The sequence below is a fragment of the Salvia splendens genome, chromosome 2 (genome assembly GCF_004379255.2).
Source record: "Salvia splendens isolate huo1 chromosome 2, SspV2, whole genome shotgun sequence".
Lineage (NCBI taxonomy): Eukaryota > Viridiplantae > Streptophyta > Magnoliopsida > Lamiales > Lamiaceae > Salvia > Salvia splendens.
Window position 1 is genome coordinate 15396903 of NC_056033.1, and position 19717 is coordinate 15416619.

The 19717-nt window shown below is 39.3% G+C and overlaps 2 pseudogenes; both read left to right on the forward strand.

The window, feature by feature from the left end:
• Positions 1 to 485: 485 nt before the first annotated feature.
• Positions 486 to 4599, forward strand: LOC121774551 (annotated as a pseudogene).
• Positions 4600 to 10808: 6209 nt separating this feature from the next.
• On the forward strand, positions 10809 to 15168 carry LOC121762539 (annotated as a pseudogene).
• The last annotated feature ends 4549 nt before the right edge of the window (positions 15169 to 19717 follow it).

Consider the following 19717-nt stretch of genomic DNA (forward strand, 5'->3'; position numbering starts at 1 on the left):
ATATAGGTGGAGGCTGAATGAATATGAAGTTGTGAATCAAAATTTTGCGGAAGAAAATGAAGACAATAATTGTGTATTGCAACTTAGGGAAGAAGAAAATCTCCCACAAATTTATGAAAATTCTATTACTAGTGAATCAAATTTAATAGTTATGAAATGAATATTATTATTTTAACTAGAATGGAATTAATATTAGTATGAGACTAACTATAGTGAGAAAATATTCGGATACCTTGGCTCATTTTGACCAAAAAGATCTCTTTCTATATATTACTACTACGCAGACTTTGAGAAGCATTTATTTTACTTTCAAATTAAAATACTGAGTCGATGCTATTTCCTTTCAAAGGCTAATCAATAGCTGCACTAATTACGGCAGTAAAATATTTGTAAATTTTGCTGAGAATTTTGAATAGGGTAAGAAAGGTTATTGGTTAGTATAAATAGTGAATGTAGGAATTCATGATACAAAGAAAAGTAGAATAATGTCGTCTGGTTTGCGTTACTTGAGCTGTGGTTTATGTGTTGTGTTGTTGTTGTTGCAGAGTGCTGCTTCATTTGACTATGGAGATGCATTAACCAAATCTTTGCTGTATTTTGAGGCACAAAGATCTGGCAAATTACCCCCACATCAACGCGTACAATGGCGTTCGTGATGGCAATAATGCCGGGGTAAGTAAATTGGCCTAGCAGTAGCGTGGTTAATTTCTATTCCACTTTTCTAGTAAAAAAAATGAAGTGTAAGTGTAACAATTATTTCATAATGTATATTAATTTAGTGGGAGGATACTATGACGCGGGCGACAACGTTAAATTTGGGCTTCCGATGCCATTCACGGTGACGATGCTGGCGTGGAGAGTGGTGCAGTTTGGGCCTCAACTGGAGGCCCGAAAGGAGCTGTGGAATACTCTGGATGCTATAAAATGGGGCACGGATTATATGATTAAAGCACATACGGAGCCCAATGTGCTCTACGGCCAAGTCGGAGAAGGCGCCTCTGACCACACTTGTTGGCAAAGGCCCGAAGACATGACCACACCCCGCTTAAAGGATCGACGCGCAACATCCCGCCTCTGATCTCGCTGCGGAAACCGCCGCCGCTTTGGCCGCCGCTGCCATTGCATTCAACGCACACGGACTCCGTACTTATTCCTCCACGCTTCTTTACCAGGTTTCTCTCATCCTTGTTTCAGTTTGCAAGATTGTATTTCGGATTAAATATGCAGTATGTTTGGTTCATGAGATTGAATCTCACAACTCAAATTAAAATAATCTTTACTACTTAATTCTAGATTATATTGTCTTGGTACTATTTTATCTAAGAAAGCGAACATCACCTATATTGTAATTTGTTGCAGTTGGTTTGAGTTTGCCACAAAGTACACCGGTCAATACCAAAATAGCATTACAACGGCTGGACAATTCTATTCAAGCAGTGGATATGAGGTTGTTATTAAACTACAATCATTTTTTTTTGCAATTATGTTTGGAAGTAAATAAGATTGTGTTTGATTTGGTATAGGATGAATTGGTGTGGGCTGCAGCTTGGTTAGGTAGAGCCACCAACGACAACATCTACCTTAATTTCATTAACAAATCCTCGGCACATGAACCATGTTTTCGTGGGATGACAAATATGCTGGTGCTCAACTCCTTGTGGCAATGAGCACTCTGGAGAAGAAGATGAGGGCGAATGGTGGAAATGTATACGAGATGAAGAACAACGGTCAGCAGTTCCTTTCAAATTGCGTCCAAAAAGGAAGCTTCAACGTCCCGAGAACATACGCCGGTCTCTTATGGTTTCAAGAATGGAACTGATACGATTATTATTATTATTATATTATTATTATTATTATTATTATTATTATTATTATTATTATTATTATTATTATTATTATTATTAGGATTATTATTATGTTTATTATTAGGAGTATTATTTATTATTTATTATTATGATTATTATTATTATTATTATTATTATTAAGTTATGATTAGTATTATTATTGATGTATTATTATTCTGAGTGATTATGATTAGTATTAGGTATTATTATTATTATTATTATTATTATTATTATTATTCTTATTATTTATTATTATTATTATTTATTATAATGATTATTATCTATGAATCATTATTTCTATTATTATTTATTATTATTATGATATGTATTATTATATTATTATTATTATGTATTATTCTTATTCATTGCTTCTTATTCTTATTATTTATTCTTATTATTATTATTATTATTTATTCTTATTTTATTATTATTCCTTCTTCTTATTATTATTATTATTATTATTATTATTCTTTAGTTAGTAGTTAATTATGGATTTGCATATCTTTTTCATATCTTTTATCTTGCTCATTAAGTTAGTATCCACTATTATAAATAGTGGACATTGTTAGTCATTTTGATCAATTCAAGAAATATCAATCCAGTTTATCATTTATCGTTACTTTATCTTTTATTGTACTTTATTTTCCGCAAGTTCGTCTCGTCAAACCTTAATTGACCGAGAACCCTAGGCTGCTCGACGGGAGGATCCCGCGAACAAACCTAACCCTTCTCCGACAACCTCGCACTGCCGGGACCGATACGAGTACCATCGTATCAGGAACAATCTTCAGTATGTTGCTACCGCATCATTCCTGGCCGCTGCATATGCATACACCCTCGTCGCTACTAGAAACACCATCCAATGCCCTCATGGCCCGGTCTCATCTAACGACTTGGTCGGATTACATTCTAGGGTTAAACCCTAAGGGAATGAGTTACATGGTTGGATTTGAAACAAACTATCCCAAAAGAGTGCACCATAGAGGAGCGTCGATCAAAAAATATCCGCGGCCAGTGAGCTGCCAAGGAGGCTTTGCAGAGTGGTTCCACAAGAATGCAGATAAACCTAATGTTGTCTATGGGGCCGTTGTAGGGGGGCCCAATCGGAACGACAAATATAATGATGACAGAGAGAATTATCAGCAAGCGGAGCCTGCCACTGCAAATGTTGCACCGCTCGTTGGGGTTTTAGCAAGCCTTGCTCTTCATCAGGTTTAGATCATTTTAAAACACTCGCAACTCCTATTTTTAGTTTTAGTTTTTTTAGTTACTTTTATGTTAGGATTCTGTAGTCAATACAGACTACTAGTTATGATAATTTGTTTCCTAATATTGGCCACTTTCTCTAGTAATAATACTCTGTATTTTCAATCATTTTTATTTTATTAATTTTATGTAAAAATTCTTGTCTACTATATTCACTATCAAGACTATTCTTAGTGAGCCTACCAATACAAAAATATAAGCAGCTACTGCATAAAAAAAGTAATACAGTATAATTTAAAATTAAGTACAATGACTTTAGGATATGACATGTCTTGCCTTTGAACTAAGTAAATATTAGAAATATAAGAATTGGACATACATATTGATACTCCGTATAGTAGAATTTTTTAAATGTTAGTTCTAAAGGTTAATTTTCTGTTAAAACATAAAAATAAGAATGAACTACATAAATGGTCTCTGACGTTTTCATTTGACACATTACAGGCCTCTGACAAAAAAAATATCGCCACTAGACTCTGACCTTAAACATAATCACATATCATGTTTTTGTAGCCAATTTTCGGACCAAAATACCCAAATGCCCTTGCCTTGAAGGGCATTTCAGTCATATTACCCTTTCTTGCAGGCCTACTCTGCACACAGCTGCACTTTTGCAGACATTAGCTCTGCACTTTTGTCAAATCAAAGTTGATGTTTCCCAAGGCTGTGTACTGTCCATCTATATTTTAAGTGTTTGAAATTAATTTCTCTTCTCTCACTGTAATTAATCATTCCATTGTCTTTCGTCGTGTGATCCCTACTGTCGTATACTCTGTTGTCAATTCATTCTCTATAGTTGAGCTTCAGATCGCAATTTAGGTAACTTGCACTCTGACCGATTTGGGTCAATTTTTTGGGTGGAATTTGCAGCTGAATTTGGTTGTATTCAATTTAGGGTTTATGTGTGTTAGGTTGTGTCGTGCAATTTTTTTGGAATTTCATTTCAAATCAAAGTTGATCTTTCCCAAGCTATATACTTCCCTCTATATTTTAAGGGTATGAAATTAATTTCTCTTCTCTCACTTCAATTCATCCTCCCATTTTCTTTCGTCTAATACGTGTGATCCCTACCGTCGTATACTCATTTTTCATTTCATTCTCTATAGCTGAGCTTGAGATCGCAATTTAGGTAACTTGCACTCAGACGGATTTAGGTCGATTTTGTAGCTGAATTTGGGTGGATTTTGCAGCTGAATTTGGTTGTATTCAATTTAGGGTTTATGTGTGTTAGGCTGTGTCGTGCAATTTTTTTGGGGATTTCATTTCATAAATAATGACGTATATGTTTTTAATATGTTTTGGGTTTTAATTTCCAATTCAGGTCCTTGTTGCAATGTCTTCTTCAAGTTCTCAATCGTTCGGGTCAAGTATCAATTGGGATTGGCCTCGTCCACAGATTGTGAACTGTAATCATGATCCTGAGGCTGAGCTTGTGATATCTAGGACGACTGTTAATCCTGGTATACGTTACTATCGTTGTCCAATATAGAAGGAAGATGATTGCAGATTCTTCCGTTGGTTTGATGCGGGTCTATCGCCAAGCCAAGACATTTACTTTCAAAGAATCAAGCTCGAACGAGACAAGTTTGAAGAATAACTCCGATGCAAGAATATTGTGGAAGGTGTTCTTGAAGATATATTGCGCATGAAAAGTGACGAATGTGAAGATCTGAAGTTAAAATTGAGCATGAAGACTGAGAAGTGTGTACGTCTTAATTTAGAAATTGTTAAAACCAAAAAAATATCCCGAAATATGAAGATTGTAATATTGTTGTTATGCGTTGTAATTATTTTTCTAATGTAATGGTAACACTCTTCTTCTTCAATCAGTATGAGTGGATTTTTTGGTACTAAACCTTTGAAGTTCCACTGTAAGTATAAGGGGTAAATAAGTGACACTTTAATTATTGTACACGAATGAAGTTTTACAATCACGAATGAAGTTCCCGAATGTTACATTAAACTAACACTCTGAAGTTTTATAATCACGAATGAAGTACGCATCTTTTGGTGAAATACCACCCTACGTACAAAACTTTTTGTTGAATAACACCCGACGTACATAACTTTTTGTGAAATAACACCCTACGTACAAAGTTAAAATATGCAGTACCCAATTAATATGCGTATAGGTAGATATCAACAAATAAAGCATACACAAAAGTATAGTCATAAAATACAGACAAAACATGCAGTTAACTACAACTACATACAAGAGCCTTCTCATAAAGCATAGAAAAAAAACATAGTCATAATGTTTGATCCCTACCAAGCATAGTATTTAATATCTGAATACAAGGGTCTTCCCATGATGATCCCTAACAAGCATAGTATTTAATATCTGAATAATATAAAGCTTCAAGACACTAATAAAAACCAACACCATTGTTTAGACTTTTAAGGTTCCCAAATTTGATCACCGCGATTATTCAATCCTGATCCCCGCGACGGCCATAACGTTGCGGCTGAGTCCTGGTCCGACGTGTGATAGCCCTTGGACCAGTGGGATTGGTCTACAACAAACAACAAACCGGTCAAATTGACTGGCAATGTTTAGGAAATGAAAAGTGAAAAATTGATCTTGAACACTACCTCTTGGTTTGACCGCGTAGACCGACGTGTGCTAGGTCGTTCCCGCCGAGGTAGATTGGTCTGTAGCAAACAAACCATTAAAATACAGGCCAACGGGTAGGGAATTCATATAATCGTACTGAATAATACCTCTTCATTTTAAAACACGTTAGACGACTCAGTCCTGTCACCGCTGTCCGTCGTGGGTGGCTCACTGGGCTCACTAGGCTGTGAACTCTGTCCAACTTCGGTTCGAGCATCTACACGGGGATCATTGGTGCATGTTCTCCTGTTATGACCATCTTGTCCGCACCGACGACATCTGAGTACAAAGGTTCGTCGTAGTGACTCAGATCCATCCTCATGATGACGAACTTGGGGCTCTTCACGCCTCAGTTTCTTTGGACGTCCACGCTGTCGCTTTGTCCTCAGGGGTGCCAGTTTAAATCCAACATCAGAAGTCTTGGGCCAATTATCCATCCCATTGATTGGGTTCAGGACATTCTCGTACAAAATCGACATCGTGGACCGTAAATAATAGCGGGAGACATAGTCTGATACGTCCTTCTCATTCTTGTTGATTGTAGCGATGGCATGAGTGCACGGGATCCCAGTCAGCTGCCATGATCTGCACGAGTAAATAAATTCACTCATGTTCACTACATACTAGCCTAACGGTCCCGACACTTGGTACGAATCCTCTCCGTTCCATGTTGATCTCCAGGAAGAAGCCCTCACGTACAACTTATCCACAATCTCTTTGATAACGGGCGGCAGTGTGTGATCGTATGTCTTGATCTACTGGCCTCTAATCTGAATCCTCTCCATTTGACTCGTCCGGATCTCCTCCAACATGGTAATAATGGCTAACTCTCGAGCAATTGCTATCTTCGAATTAAAGTTCTCGCATATATTGTTGAGGATAATATCACAACAAATATGTAAAGAGAAATATGCCTTCACCCATTTTTCTTTTGGAGCAACACCGAGTAGGTATTGATGTGCTTGGGGATATATAATCCACAATGCATCCATCCGCTCCACATAATGTTCGTGGGTTGTAATCGACGCAAGCTCCCACAATATTTCCTTAAAATTCTCCCCGATGAATCTCTTCTTGAAGTTGTTGTATATGTGCTAAACACAGAAGCGATGCTCGCTCTGTGGGAAATCCTCAAGGATAGCTTTTGCAAGACCCTTCCAAAATTCATGTAACACAACACCCATATTAGCACATGTATAAGCCACAACACAAACACAAAATCTATAATCACAATCGAACTATTAATATATAGGTCAAATCACAGCTAAAGTATTATTATCTAAAAATCACAATTACAGTATACACTTTTTACTGAAATCACAGTACTTGTACCTTTTGCTGATCAGACATGAAGACGTATCTTGGGGCATTCTCATGTATGTGAAGGTCCTCTGCTAGGTAGCCGAGGAACCAATTCCACAGAGCATAGCTCTCAGCCTCAGTCACCGCTCACGCAATAGGCCACCAACCGTTATTTAGGTCAATTACCATGGCCGTCATAAGTTGGCCTCTGTACATACCTCTCAAGAAACAGGCATCCAAGAAGATAATTGGACGGCAAAAATGCATCCAATCATTTTTAAAAGGCCCGAGGCAACAATAAAACCTCAAGAATCTCGGGCATACAGCTTCTGGATCCCTGAAGTTCTCGTAGTGTATATGCACACTCGAATCAAGGTGTGTCCGTTCCAATTCAGCTTTGTAGTCGAACAGTCTCCGGTATTGGAGGCCCGCCTTGCCAAAGATACCTTTTAATGCATTGTCTCTTGCGCGATATGCCTTCATCCTACTAACTTTCAGCCCGAACTCCTCATCCACACACTGCCGTATAGCTGCCAATGGAATGTGGGGATTCACTTTGATTTTCTCCATGTAACGCTCAGCTAGCCACTTGGACGTGAGCCATCTTTGATCCAACACTTGCGAGCACGTGTGAGCATAATCTCTCTGCATATTCACTACCACAAAATCGGTATTGTTGTGGGTTTCAATCTTCCTTGTATACACATACCATTCGCATGTCTTGTCTTTACAAATGGCACGAAGTCTCTTGCCATCATTTTTGGATACATGTACACGTCGTCTGGTCATTATCGCGTACTGGCGAATGACCTGATAGAAGAAATCTCGATCCTTAAAAAAATCACCAGGCTTCCAAGCTGGAAGCTTATTGGTCAGCTTAAATGGGGTGTACTTGATACCCTTTCTACGCAACCCTTCCAAATCCTCTAGATCTTGTAGCTCATCCACTATTTCTTGCTCGTATAGTGGGTTTGTATCCGACGAGTTCCTTTTTTTCACCACAGGGGAAAACTTTCGCCTTTTCTTGGACCCTCCGCTGCCTTCACCAGTCTGTTGTCCAGACCCTTGTGGTTCGATCTTCGGCTCCGCACTCCACTGTTGTCCCGTTTCCTGTTCCGGTTGTTGTTGCCGACATAACGACTCGTAGTATAAGGTAAACATCTATTCATCTCGACACATGTTGGCCAACGAGATAAAATGACCGACCTCATCAACATCATCATCTTTATTATTTCCCTCATTATGAAGATGACATCCGTCGGGAACATACTCGAAAGAAGGACAATAAACATCATCTTGGACAACTTGTTGGGGTACTTCTCCTACAACTGGTACGGGTTCTTCAGACGCTGCTTCAGTTGGAGCTGACTCTTGCACATGGGTGTCAACTTCAGACATGAATAATTCATGGGTAATGTCCTCAACGATCGGAAAGAATTCGTTGTCTACCCGTATGTCCGGCTGTGGTTGACAACCACCGTCCATGACCGGTTGGTACACGTCTTCATCTACAAATGCTCCTGCCCTGTCCGAATCTGGGTGGTGAACTACAGATTCAGATTCAGATTCAGTTGCAGGTTCATCAACATGGACACTTGGACCAATCGGATTGGAATGGTCAACAGATGAAGGTCTAGGTACATCCTACAATACACAAAATCACAAATTAGGTACTAAATCACAAATGAGATACAAAATGTACATAAATGAGGTACACAAAATGTACACAAAATCACAAATGAGGTACTAAATCAATTATGTAAATCACAACTCATTACCTCTAGTACGTCTGCATGGGAGTCTCCTCCTCCAACTTCTCCCACTTCTCCAACATATCATCCTCCAACTTCTACTATAGATTCAACGTGTGGTACTGCTACTAGTACTTCTCCAACTGCAGAGACCGGAGCTTCGGATGGTACTGATTCGGATGATACCGCTTCAAATACTTTCTCCAAATTTTGACGAGCTACCTCCTCGTCCCTCCTCCTCTGAGCACGATCATCTTCTCTCTTTGTAAGATATTCCTCGAACTCAACATCCCTATCATACCAGCCAATCATCAAAGGCTTACTCCGGTGCCCTTGCAACTGATCCCCCTGCCTCCTCTTCGTTCTGGGTTTTTGCTTTGCCACATTTGGCTCGGTTTCTTCAATCTCTTCAATAATGACTCATGCGGGGTTTTGACGCCCTGAATCTGAGAAGCTCTTGCGCTTCATCCTTCATTTTTTTCAATATAGCGTCAGCCCGGGTTATCTCCACAACGTAAATGTGAGCTAACTTTGTCGTAGTAGCCTCCACTTGAGGAAATCTTATAGATGTGCATCCTCAACAATGGGCATCAAAGGGACGCCTATTAAAACCCTCTCGCAGTCATGACTGTACTTTGGATCACAATAATAGAACTCACATATCATCTTCCTATCATACTTCAACTTTAACACCATACTCGAGAGAATGAACCTCCATGATGGAAAGCAACTGAAAACTTTCCAGGTTCTTCCCCTGTTAAGGAACAATAATCGGACAATCAAAAATCAAACCAAAACATCCAACAAATATTCACAAAAATTCAATTTCCGGAGCCCTAAATCACAAACTGAGGATTAAAAATCAATTTTCGGAGGACCAAAAAATATTCACAAAAAAATCAATTTCCTAAACCCTAAATCACAAAGTGAGGATTAAAAACATAACTTACTATATTCAACTTCTGGGACGAAAAAATCCAGCCGAGGATCTCGGATATCCCAGGTTTCTTCTTCCACATCTATGACCTCCGGTGCATGTCTTGGTGGTGGTCGCCGTGGTGGTGGCAATGGCGGGGGTGTGGGTTTCTTTTTACGACGAGACAAATTTCGTGATGACGATGCGCCTGAGGATCCAGCGCGCTTCCGTTTTGGCGCCATTCATGCAAGAGAGATTTTTACAGAGGGGAGCAGATATAATGAAGAGTGAAAATAAGTTTGTGAAATTTTTAGGCGGGGTGGGAGAGACTGAAGACTGAAAATACTGGTGGTGAAATTTTTGAAATTTATTTGATAAATAACAAATGGAGTATTGTATACGTGGCGTGTATATGTGGTGTAACTACATACAAACCGCCGCGGATGCACAGACGTCAAACCTGATGGCTGACGCACAGACGTCAAATCTCGACAGGTTGCAGGCCGCCACTGCAGATTTCCGTTTGATATGACCATAATGCCCTTTTAGGGCTGAAGGGTCTTTTAGTCAGAAAAAACATGATATGTGATTATGTTTAAGGTCAGAGTCTTGAGGCGATATTTTTTTTGTCATGGGCCTGCAGTGTCACAAATGAAAACGTCATAGACTTTTTATGTAGTTCACTCCAAACATAAAAATGGCATAGAAGTAAAATTCAAAGCAACATAGTAGGAGTAATAAATTTGAAACCTAAGTAAGAATAAAAATTTTAATTACTCAAGCCATTTAATCAAATTCGAAGCATTTCAATTTGTTCCAAGCAGTTCTTTTGTTTGGATGTCAACGTGTCAACAATAGTTTCCGAGTAATTGATTTCCCCATCACATGAAATTAAGAAATTTAGAGATGAAAAGCATAATTTCAAAATATAAGTGTCACTCGAGGAATGGAGTCTTGAAAAAGGAATAGGATGCTATTCAACAGCCAATTATATCTCAACAGCTTCAACATTTCTAGCGACTTCTCCCCAAACATAGTAACAACTTTTTCCATTGCCACTCTATATATTTCTCCCCCACCAAAGCTTATAATCGACTAATTAAGCATTTCTTCTACTCTCATCTCCATTTTCTGGGCTTTCTATTTTTCAAGCTTTCCTAGAGCTAATGAATTTCTCACAAGTTCTCCTTCCTAATGTCATTTTATGCTTATTTAGTGTACAATTTCGTTGACAAATATCAAAGAAGGCCGATTTTGCAGTTAAATCGTGTTATTTATGAGAAATATATTCTATTTAGAGTACCTATTCATTTACAAAAATCTTACTCCCTCCGTTCCATAATAGATGTCACGTAATATTTTTGGGAGGAGGCTATCAAGACATTCATTTGATTTTCATATTTTTTAATTAAATAACTGTTTTTTAATGAATATGCTTCACTGTCTTGTTGATGGGATTAATTAGTGCCCACTCAATTCGTAACCATGAAGCCAAAATGATTTCAAGCTGCCCTTCTTATGTGCTTTTCTGCAGCATTATTTAATCTGAAAAGTTTTGGGGTGGTTGAAAATATACATACTAATAATTTATCAAATTTCCAAATTTTATTTTACAATTTCTGTTCGTAGAGATTTGATTAATTTATTTTATTTTACGATTTAAACACCAAACAGATCCTTCCAAATAAGTTTTCTGTCTTTTGATTTATTACTGTTTTTATATTTTCGTTTTTTTATGTGAAGAGATATACCGATCAACTTAATAGATCGATCCAAATTACTGCGGTCTTATGATTTTTTTTATTATTTATTGTTTCTTTTTAATGGAGAATATATTTACTGATTTTGGGAACCAATACTATGAGTTTGTTACTAATATGAGTATTTAATTTGATGTTTGGTTATTTTAATGAAATTCCATATATAAAACTCGTTATCTGCAAGTCAATTTGGTTCATAATTGTTACATTTTGAGATCCTAAATGTCTAAATCATAATTTTCATAATATCGACAACTTTAATCTTCAGCATTTGCAAGAGATATTAGGTTTATTAATGCTATTATGGTTAACCAATTTTAGAATCCCAGTCAGTGTAGCAAATTCCTTGGTAAAGTATGAATCTAGCTAAGTTTGATTTGCCTAGTAATGAAGTCCATAAATATATCGAGTTTATTTTGTTATAACAATAAGATTTGAACAAATTATTTATTGCCTATTGATTTTACTGTAAATATATAGACACATTTATTTCTTGCCTATTGATATTATTTAGTTATATTTTTGTATTTTATTCCTATAATTATATGATTTGATTTATTTTCTTATAATAAGATACTACTATCTTTTTTTATTCACACATGGAGTATTATAAATGTGTATAATTTTTAATAAGAAACAATAAATAAATAAATAAAATTAATTTTATCATTCTCTATAGTCTCATTTTAATGTCTTTCTCCATTTTGAATTCTTCCATTGCAAAATATGTTACTATCATAGAGTATTTCGTTTCTTGGAGATGAATTTCTAACTACGTAGTACTCCCTTCGTCCCGCACTACTCGCACATTTCATTTTCGGTACGGAGATTAAGGAATGAGTGTATAGCAAAGTCAAATATTATGGCTGTAGGTGAAAATTTTTACTAAAAATGAAAATAGTGCAAATAACTTGGGACGCCCAGAAAGGAAATAAGTGCAAGTAGTCTGGGACGGAGGGAGTATCATATTGACTCAGTTACTCATTAATAGCCTGCCACCTCACTCAGTTGACCATCTTTCTGTGTAAACCACCTTTCACTTTTTGTTTAGAGCATCCACAATAGTGGACGAGCCGGCGCACGAGCGACCGGCGAGCCGCTCCTCCATCGCGCTCGTCCATTATTGCGACTGGCGAGCGCGTCGCGGATGAGCTGGGTGGATGACCCCTCGTCCGTTAGCTCGTCCGCCGTCTCGTCAGCTATTGCGGGCACCCGACGGACGAGATCATTTTTTGATTTTTTTTATTTTTAATTTTTACTTTTTATTTTCCTAATTTCAACTCTATATATTTGGCTCATTGCACTTCATTTCAATTGCATTTCATATCATGCACAACTATCGTAAAAAATGAAGGTGTAAAACATAAACATATCATGCACAGCGAGACCCCGTTCGGCTAGTGGCAAACTATAAAGACTAGCATCAAACTATAAAGATCCAAGGCATACTAAACTTTGTTTAAATTGTTGTTTTTTTTGTTGCATTGTATTATTTTATTTTTTTAATTAATAAAATTATTATTGAACTTTTTCCGCCCGTATTCGTGTCGAAATTTTAATTCTGTAATTGCTTATTTGCGCATTTGTGAATTTTTATTATTGTATTTGTTCGCCGGGATGTCCTAGTGCTTGTCCACTATTGTGTAGTGGGATGTCCTACTAATGTGGCAGTGGGATTGAAAGTCCTAGTGACATAGCAGAAGAGTTAGTCCTAGTGACATAGCAGAAGAGTCATAGTGACATAGCAGAATGTATTTTTGGGAAGTAGTCCGTGGGGAAGTCCTTTCGGTGGATGCTCTTACCCATTCTCATTATCTCACACTCTCATTTTAATCATTTATTTATTTGCTTTTTGATTAGTTCAATATTCAAATATACCTTCAAAAAGGAAAAAAATCACACATATTTAGTGAATTTAAATAAAAATGCATTTGAGAAATAGTCAAATTTAACAACATAAAATATGGAGACAGTTTAAGTATTTATCTTAGATCGTAAAACAATCAGAAAATTTATTATCTCCACACCTGACAAAACGACGACGTTCTAGACCATCCCTCACCAGTCACCACTGACATATCATGCTATATAGAGTCCAAATTTCAGAGCTAAATTCATTTCACTGATATTGAGAAACGCACAGCAAAAGGATATAGATGTCACAACTCATTTAATTTAGTTAAGTGTGGAAAACCAATCATGGATTAGTGCCGTCGAAGCGGAAAAGGCCGGCGAGGATTGATATTTCGATTACAAGCTTAAGCATGGATGAAGCTAATACGACGTCGAATTTGGATAGGATTGGCGAGGTCGTGTTTGAAGGGGAACGGATACTCAGTTTACTCCAAATGTGGGAAAAGAGGTGGCGTTTTAGAGGATCGATACGCCGTCGTTTCCGACATTCATTGCGATTCTAAACAGGTCAATTTTCCTTTTCAACTTTTTACATTTCGATATTTGTTACTCCTATTATAAAGATGATTTTGAGATTTTTTTTATTGAGCTTTTTGATTAAGATTGAAGCATTATTGGCTTTTGCATTATAGCGTTTATAACTAACTTATGAGAACTGTAATTCACAGCATGAAACGATGGAATTTAGGTATGGAAATAGCATATTAGTGGTTGGAGAAATTAATGTTTCTTGATGATTTGGATTGAGGAGGTGATAAGTTTTGGGGAATTGCTATAACCTAGATTAGCATTAACTCTAATTTCAGGCATTTTTTGGTGCATTTGATGGTCATGGAGAAGCTGGAGCAGCAGAGTTTGCTGCAGCTAGGTTAGAGAAGAACATAATGAAGGAAGTGGTGAAGAGAGGCGATGAGATGGAGGAGGCTGTGAAGGAGGGTTATCTGGCCCCAGATTCTGGGTTTTTGAATAAAGATATCTGTGGTGGGACTGGCTGTGTGACAGCACTGGTTCATGAAGGAGATCTTGTGGTCTCCAACACCGGAGACTGTCGTGCTGTGATGAGTCATGGAGGGGTTGCTGAAGCCCTTACAACTGATCACCGGCCTTCGTTGGATGAAGAAATGAAGAGGATCGAGAATCTGGTCAGCATTACCATCTGCTTTTTCGTTGAATAGAGTGTGTCGAAGTGATCCATGTTTGCTGATGAGATTTTAGTTTCTAGCAGGGTGGCTATGTGGACTGCTGTCGTGGTGTTTGGAGAGTGCACAGATCTTTGGCTGTATCAAGAGCAATCGGAGATCGCTATCTCAAGCAATGGGGTTGTAGCTGAGCCAACAACTAAGATATTCAAGATTAGACCAGAATGCGAGTTCTTAATCATGGCCTCGGATGGCCTATGAGATAATGTAAGCTTCAGCCATCGTCTTCGTTTGTTGATCATCGACACGTTAGATACTGAATCCTTTTATGTTTCTTGTTGCAGGTTAGCAATCAGGAAGCGGTGGACATTGTCCGTGATGTGTGCATTGGCATGGATCAGGCAGAAAGGCTACCGGCTTGCTAGAAACTTGTGGATTTGTCATTGACAAGAGGATCTCTTGATGACATTAGCATTATGGTTATTCAATTAACTCAATTTATTCAGGACGGATTACTTTAAAGTTTAAGTTTTGATAAAGGTTGACTGAATGTTTTAAAACGTGTTATCGCTAAGTCATCATCCCACATGGTGTGTTTTGGCTGCATATTCTTTCTAGATTCTAATTTTGTAAATTCATCCATTTATGAAGTCTCAAACGTTCCAAACTTCCAATTATATAAATTTATGCATTAACGAAGTCTCAAAAGCGTGTTGCGCTCGATTTTGATTATTAGATATAGAATTAATATTGTTATATTGCATGGATTCGGTGTGTTACTTAGGTTTTTTGGTCTTTTGGATAGTTTTAAACCCGACGGGACTAGCGTAGGCTAAGCCGTCATTCAGCAGAGACTTCGTCGACACCTGACCTAGTACACTACCATAGTTGCTCCCAAAAGTATCTCAAATGGCGTATGGAATTGAGAAGAGGAGATTAGGGAGAGAAGGAATCATTGTTTTGCTATATTTACTCGGTACATTCTTTTCATCCTCTTATAGGTGGAGGATTAATGTAAATAAGGTAGAGAACCAATCTATTCCTAGTAGAATCAATTACGTATAAATTACATGCTAATTGCGCTACTTTCTCGGGATAGATTATCTTCTGCAATCTTCATTAATCCTCTGTAATCTTTCCTTCTTGACACTCCCCCTCAAGTTGAGCAACGGCATCTCTGATGTTCAACTTGCCTAGAACTTCCTTGAAAAATTTGGTGTTGACTGCTTTGGTCAAGATATCTGCCAACTGATGTTCGGACTTGACAAATGGGAGCTCAATAACTCCCTCGTCGAGTTTCTCCTTGATGAAGTGGCGATCGACTTCTACATGTTTGGTCCGATCATGTTGGACTGGGTTTCCGAAGATACTGATTGCAGCCTTGTTGTCGCAGTACAGTCGACTGCTTTGTGTAGGTGGAAAGCTCATTTCTGATAGCAATCGTACAGCCATAAGATTTCGGTTATGCAGTTTTTTACTCCAAGAAATTCAGTCTCAGCACTTGACAAAGCTACCACCTTTTGCTTTTTACTTCTCCATGTCACTAGGTTTTCTCCGAGAAAGGTAAAGTACCATGCCGTGGATCTTCTATCATTTGGATTGCTTGCCCAATCGGCGTCTGTGTATCCATCAACCTCTAAGTGCTCCTTTTCTCGAGAAAGATCCCATATCCCGTTGTGCCTTTCAAATAGCGCACAATTCTCAATGCTGCCTCCATGTGACTTTCTTGGGGTTGATGCATAAACTGGCTTACTACCCCAACAGCGTAGGCTATGTCTGGCCTAGTGTGTGCAAGATAGATCAATTTCCCTACCAAGCGCTGGTACCTCCCCCGATCCGTCAACTTGCCTCCTTCTTCAATTTTCAATCCATGGCCGGTTTACACTCAAGTAGACCAGTCTCTGCCAATAGGTCTAGAACGTACTTTCTCTGACGAATAAATATACCATACTTTGATCTTAAGATCTCGATTCCTATGAAGTATTTCATTGCTCCTATATCCTTCATCTCGAACTCTTGAAACAAACTTCTCTTCAGATTCTCGATTTCCTCCTTATCGTCTCCAGTGATGATCATATCATCAACATATATGATTAAGCATGTGATCTTGTCTCCTCTTTTCTTCAAGAACAACGTGTGATCAGAGTTGCTTTGTTTGAATCCAGCGGAAGTCATAGCCTAACAGAACCTCCCAAACCATACTCTAGGGGATTGCTTGAGACCGTAGAGTGTTTTCTTCAATTTGCAAACTTCTCCATTCTTGAATTCTCCAGAATAGCCCGGGGGAGCTTCCATGTATAGTTCTTCATTCTTTTTCAGTTCTCCATGTAGGAAAGTGTTGGTCACATCAAATTGGTGTAATGGCCAGTCCTTGCATGCGGCTACGGAAAAGCAGTACCCTCACGGTACTCATCTTGGCGACCGGGGAGAAGGTCTCATCATAGTCTATCCCATAGGTCTGTGTGTATCCCTTGGCTACCAATCTGGCTTTGTATCTTTCAATTGATCCATCGACTCTACGCTTGATTGTGAATACCCACCGACATCCTACTGGCTTCTTCCCCTTTGGTAAGATGTGTTTCTCCCACGTCTTGTTTTTTTATCAAGGCTTCCATTTCCTTCTCCATTGCTGCTCTCCAATGCTTATGTCTCATGGCTTCTTCGACAGAACGGGGTATCTCCACGTCTTCATATAGACTTGCTTCAAAGGCTCTGGCCATCTCAGTCATCTGCCCAATCATAGTATAGGCTGCAGGATATCTCGACTTTCTTCCCTGCCAGTCTGGAGAGTACCGGTTGGGTGGGACTCCCCTAGTACGTCTATAGGGCAACTTGTATAATCCTGTGTCTGGGTCCACCCCTTGATCCTCATATGTATTCCTTTCACTGGCCTCCCCCTCACCCCGAGTTCCATCATCCTCCTGTCTCACATTGTTAGTCTCGATAACTTGAGAAATATTACTGGGACTTACCTCAAGAGTAGAAGACGGTGAGGATAGATTGGGGTGCTGCTCATGAGACATCGTGGATGGCTCAACGGTGTCTCCAATCTCTTCTGTGGGACCATCTTTGGCTCCTGGCTTGACATCGGATTGGTTAGGGGAACAAGGCAAGGTGAGGGTGGTTTCAGAGAGTTAGTGGGGTAAAGGGAACTTGTGGAGTCGCTAGTGTCTATCTCCCCCTGACTCCCAAGTTGGTGGTAAAAGTATTCGGTTTCAACAAAGTCACAGTTCATGGTGGTGTAGAGGCGTCGAGTTTTTGGGTCATAGCATCTGTAGCCCTTTTGATTTACACCATATCCGACGAAGGCACATTTGATTGCACTTGGTGAGAGTTTTGATCGATCGTGTTTTGGGACGTGGACAAAGACTGTACATCCAAAGATTTTGGGTTCTAGGGAAATGGAGGATGGTATGTCTGTAAAGGTGGATAGGATGTCGAGAGGGGTTTTGAAATTTAGGATAAAAGTGGGGAGTCGGTTTTGTAGATAGACTGAGGTGGCTATTGCCTCGGGCCAGAAGGATTTTGTTGTGTGCGACTCGATGAGGAGTGCCCTGGTCATTTCAAGGAGTGTCCTATTTTTCCGTTCTGCTACCCCATTCTGTTCGGGAGTATAGGCACAGGTGGTTTGATGAACAAGGCCATTATCAGAAAAGAAGGTTTGCATTTTCGTGTTCACAAATTCCCCCCCATTATCGGATCTAAGGATTTGGATACGTTGCTTATATTGTGTGTGGATAAGGTTGTAAAAAATTACGAATTTCTCGAAAACCTCGGACTTATTCCGCAAGAAGTAAACCCAAGACATTCTAGTACAATCATCCACAAATAATAAGAAATATCTAAATCCATTCCCACCAGTAACGGGTGCGGGGCCCCAAATATCAGAGTGTATTAAAGAAAAAGGGTTGTTCACACGAGTATTATTCAACTTAAAAGAGTGTCGATGGCTTTTGGCCAAAAAACAAGTTTCACAATTTAAACTCTTTGAAGCAGAAATCTTAGGAAAAAGTAGGCGTAAATATCCTAGAGATGTGTGCCCTAACCGACGATGCCAAAGCCAGGTTTGCTTGTCCGTCAGTCCATGAGTCAGCATCGCAGCCTCGGGTTGAGCCATCATGTCTACATAGTATAATCCTCTGTGTTCAGTGCCACGCCCAATTATCCCCCCCGTCTTCGTATCCTGTAAAATGCAGAATTGTGGCTGCATTAGTAAGTTGCAGTTAAGTTCTCTCGTTACTTGACTAACAGATATAAGTTTGTGAGACAACGAAGGAACATATAGACAATTAGACATTTTTAAATCCGGTAAAATAGTAATTGGGCCGGCTCCTTGAACATGTGCTAAATCTCCACTCGCAGTCTGTAGGCATCATAAGACATGGTATCAGTGGCTCCGCAATCAAATATCCAATGATCAATTTTTTCTTGGTTTTCGGGAATAGTTGGTAGGTCGGCCAGTGCTTGGAAAGCATTTCTACACTCGATATTGGGTTCGGTACATGGAATTTTATCAAGTGGGGCCTCTAAGCATGATTTTAATTGTTCAGGTGGTCCTTTTTGTAATATCTCAAAAGGTTGGGGTGTAGATTGACACATGAAGGACATGGGGGGTCGGAAATAGGATTTAACATAAGATGTGGGTGCCTTTTTGCATAAAAGGGACATATGGGGTAAGAGTTGAAGATTAAGAGAACTTGAGGGGTTTAAGGGATAAAACCCCCCTTTACCTTCTGGAACCCTAGCCGTTACCGCCATTCCCTTCCCGATCTCCTGCTGCGCTCCGTTTCCGATAGCTGCCCCCGGCGAGGCTGTCGGCGTGATGCTGCTCGCCGAGACTCCTCCGCCGTTTGGTGGTGGTCTGGTGGTGGTAGCATCAGTAGGCCAGCTTCTTCCTGCCACGGCCATCGCTGCTCTTCCGCCGCCGCCTCGACTCTGGTTCCGGTTGGCCGCCCTTGCTGCTCTGGTTTTCTTCATTTCGTCCCACCACTCGGGATACCGATTAAGAGGAAACACTCCTCTTTGGTGTGTCTTTTTCCTCCACAGTGAGAGCAAGTAAGTCTACTTTTATCTTCTTCTCCTGTTCGGTTCCGATTTGGGTGCGGAGAGTAGCCGAGTGGCGGTGGTCGGTTTATGGCCACTAGTCCAGCGCCATTGCCTCCCGTCGGTGGTTCCTTCGGTTCAGGTTTGAGAACTCCTGAATTAATGGTC